At 42.6% G+C, this 4,040-nt stretch overlaps 1 pseudogene across 1 annotated transcript; it reads left to right on the forward strand.

Annotated features, from left to right (window-relative positions):
- The first annotated feature begins 2,139 nt into the window (after positions 1-2,139).
- On the forward strand, positions 2,140-3,035 carry LOC309863842 (peroxiredoxin-1 pseudogene; annotated as a pseudogene). Its single transcript has one exon. The product of its transcript is annotated as a peroxiredoxin-1 pseudogene (transcript).
- The last annotated feature ends 1,005 nt before the right edge of the window (positions 3,036-4,040 follow it).

The raw sequence follows: 4,040 nt of genomic DNA on the forward strand, positions 1-4,040 counted from the left end.
AGCTTCTTTTCCCTTTATAACTGGAGAAAGAGAAGCTTTGAGTTAAGTGCTCAATTTGACTTGACAGATTTTTTATTCCTGCCATGTTACTACTGGACAGAAAGTCGTGCAAATTAGATTCTAAGTGAACAGTGTGATATTCCCCCACCTTAATAAGTGGTTCCCTTGCAGGTGAAGCATTTCAATAAATGATTTATAAACTGTTATTCATTACTAGTTCTATAAAACTACTTTCTCCTCAAAAGAATTAGAAACAAAGAATAGCCACTTTTAGTCCATTTTTCATAAAGTTCTTCAAAGGTTTTTAGTTAATTTTGAATCATTAGTAAATTTATTTATCATTCAATTTTTCATATTTCCTGAGGACCTTCTACCTTTCAGGCATGGCAGGATTATCTACCTCATATGGATAGTCTGATATCCAAAGCAGAATTGTTACGTCTAAATCCCCAATTTCTGTAGATATGTCAATAGATTAATGCTCAGAGAGACATAATTTCAATATCAAAAGGTCAGAGGCTCAAAGAGAAAGTCATTAGGCATGAAAGCAGCCATTTTAGGATCTGATCTTCATTGTCTATGGAGGTAAGAACTGCTGGTTTGCAGCATTTTGATTCATCCAGATTACTAGAAAGATGAGTTCTAGAAGCAAAGTCACTAGATTTTTGTCTTATGCTCACAGAATATCCCTTACAAGCCATCCATTCTCTTAAATTTGGGCTCTATATACCCAACGAATCATTGACCATGCTTTCAGATGGTTTTTCTAACGGGAAATGCAACTTGCCAACCAGTTGACATAAACGTTTAATCTTTTTTTTTTTTTTTTAAATAAAAGCTTTAGTTTATTACAGAATTCTGGATTGACTCACTATATCTTCCAGCCTCTGCTGCTCATGATAAGCCTATAGCCAATCAGACACTTTGCATTTTTTAGATTCTGTGTTTCCTTCTTATTTTTGCTTTTTATTTTTTTTTTAAGATTTTAGTTATTTATTTGACAGACAGAGATCACAGGTAGGCAGAGAGGCAGATAGAGAGAGAGGAGGAAGCAGGCTCCCCACTGAGCAGAAAGCTCGATGTGGGGCTTGATCCCAGGACCCTGGGATCATGACCTGAGCCAAAGGCAGAGGCTTTAAGCCACTGAACCACCCAGGCACCCCTATTTTTGCTTTTTATTTTATTTTATTTTATTTTTAAATTTTTTTTAAAGATCTTATTTATTTATTTGACAGAGAGAGATCACAAGTAGGCAGAGAGGCAGGCAGAGAGAGAGAGGAGGAAGCAGGCTCCCTGCTGAGCAGAGAGCCCGATGCGGGACTCGATCCCAGGACCCTGAGATCATGACCTGAGCCGAAGGCAGCGGCTTAACCCACTGAGCCACCCAGGTGCCCTATTTTTGCTTTTTAAATATAGAATGTATTATTTGTTTTAGGAGTACAGATCTGTGATTCATCAGTCTCACACAATTCACAGCACTCACCATAGCATATACCCTCCCTAATGTCCATTGTCCAGCCACCACCCTCTGCTCCAGCAAGCCTCAGTTTGTTTTCTGAGATTAAGAGTCCCTTATGGTTTGTCTCCCTCTCTGGTTTCATCCTGTTCCATTTTTTCCTCTCTTACCCCATAATCCTCTGCCTGTTTCTCAAATTCCACATGTCAGCGAGATCATATGATAGACAATGAAGATCATATCTTTCTCGATTGACTTATTTTGCTTAGCATAATACCCTCCAGTTCCATCCATGTCGTTGCAAATGGCAAGATTTCATTTTTTGGATGGCTGAATAATAGTCCATTGTATAGATATACAGCATCTTCTTTGTCCTTTTATTTGTCAATGGACATCTAGGTTCTTTCCATAGTTTGGCTATTGTGACATTGCTTCTATAAACATTGAGGTTCATGTGCCTCTTCGGATCACTACATTTTAGAAATTAAGAAAAACACACAAAAAATGGAAAAATGTCCCATGCTCATGGATTGGAAGAATGAATATTGCTTAAATGTTTATGCTACCTAGAGTAATCTTTATATTTAATGTAATCCCTATCAAAATACCATAAACTTTTTTCATAGAAATGGAACAAATAGGCGTCTTCTTCCTGCCTTGTCTTCCGAGCTTTTGTTCGTAGAGCAGCCAATAGCAAGATGTCTTCAGGAAATGCCAAAATTGGGAATCCTGCCCCCAACTTCAAAGCCACGGCTGTTATGCCAGATGGCCAGTTCAAAGACCTCAGCCTATCTGACTACAAAGGAAAATATGTTGTGTTCTTCTTTTACCCTCTTGACTTCACCTTTGTGTGTCCCACGGAGATCATTGCTTTCAGTGACAGGGCAGAAGAATTTAAGAAACTCAACTGTCAAGTGATTGGTGCTTCTGTGGATTCTCATTTCTGTCACCTGGCATGGATCAACACACCCAAGAAACAAGGAGGACTGGGACCCATGAACATTCCCTTAGTATCAGACCCCAAGCATACCATTGCTCAGGACTATGGAGTCTTAAAGGCTGATGAAGGCATCTCGTTCAGGGGCCTCTTTATCATTGATCATAAAGGCATCCTTAGGCAGATCACTGTAAATGATGGCCTCCCTGTTGGCCACTCTGTGGATGAGACTCTGCGACTGGTTCAGGCCTTCCAGTTTACCGACAAGCATGGGGAAGTGTGCCCAGCTGGCTGGAAGCCTGGCAGTGATACCATCAAGCCTGATGTCCAGAAGAGCAAAGAGTATTTCTCTAAGCAGAAGTGAGCGCCGGGCCATTTTAGGGCTGGGCTGTAGTGGGTGGCCATGAAAACAAAATCTCTTTTGTACTATTGTTACGCTTAAAACACAAGACTTTAGACTTTGTGCAGATGTGGGACAGGCCTTTCCTGCAGGGGTTGGGGAGTCCAGCCTGCCTTCTCTGGAGAGAATGGCCTGAACTATGTTACAGGGCAGGCCAACTGTGATGTACAGTAGGAGGGCAACACTTCTGATCTTCTGTTGTTTCTATTAAACTTGAACTGAGAAAAAAAAAAAAAAAGAAATGGAACAAATAATCCTAAAATTTGTATGGAGCTAGAAAAGACCCCAAATAGCCAGAAGAATATTGGAAAAGAAGACCAAAGCTGGTGGCATCACAATTCTGGAGTTCAGTTCTAATACAAAGCTATAATCATCAAGACAGTATGGTACTGGCAAAAAAACAGATACATAGATCAATGGAACAAAATAGAGAGCCCAGCAAGAGACCCTCAACTCTATGGCCAGCTAATCTTTGACAAAACAGGAAAGAATGTCCGATGAGAAAAAGACAGTCTCTTTAACAAAGGTGTTGGGAAAATTGGACAGCCACATGCAGAAGAATGAAACTGAACCACTTTCTCATACCACACACAGAAATAGACTCAAAATGGATGAAAAACTTCAATGTAAGACAGGATTCCATCAAAATCCTTGAGGAGAGGGAGGAGTCAAGATGGCGGAGAAGTAGCAGGCCGAGACTACTTCAGCTAGCCGGAGATCAGCTAGATAGCTTATCTAAAGATTGCAAACACCTGCAAATCCATCAGCAGATCAAAGAGAAGAAGAACAGCAATTCTGGAAACAGAAAAACAACCACTTTCTGAAAGGTAGGACCGGCGGAGAAGTGAATCCAAAGCGACGGGAAGATAGACCCTGGGGGGAGGGGCCGGCTCCCGGCAAGCGGCGGAGCAACCGCGCACAAAATCAGGACTTTTAAAAGTCTGTTCCGCTGAGGGACATCGCTCCAGAGGCTACCCGGGGCAAAGCCCACACGGGGTCAGCGTGGCCTCAGGTCCCGCAGGGTCACAGAATGATCGGGGGTATCTGAGTGTCGCAGAGCTTGCGGGTATTGGAACGGGAAAGCCGGCTACAGAGACAGAGCCGACAGTAAGCTCGCAGCTCGGGGTGACCTTGAACCGGTCGCAGGTTTGGTGAGCTCGGAGCGCGGCCGGAGGTTAGGCAGACAGGAGTAACTGAGCGCGGTTCTCTGGGCGCGCACTGAGGAGTGCGGCCCTGGGCTCTCGGCT

The sequence above is a fragment of the Mustela nivalis genome (genome assembly GCF_964662115.1).
Source record: "Mustela nivalis genome assembly, chromosome: 4".
Lineage (NCBI taxonomy): Eukaryota > Metazoa > Chordata > Mammalia > Carnivora > Mustelidae > Mustela > Mustela nivalis.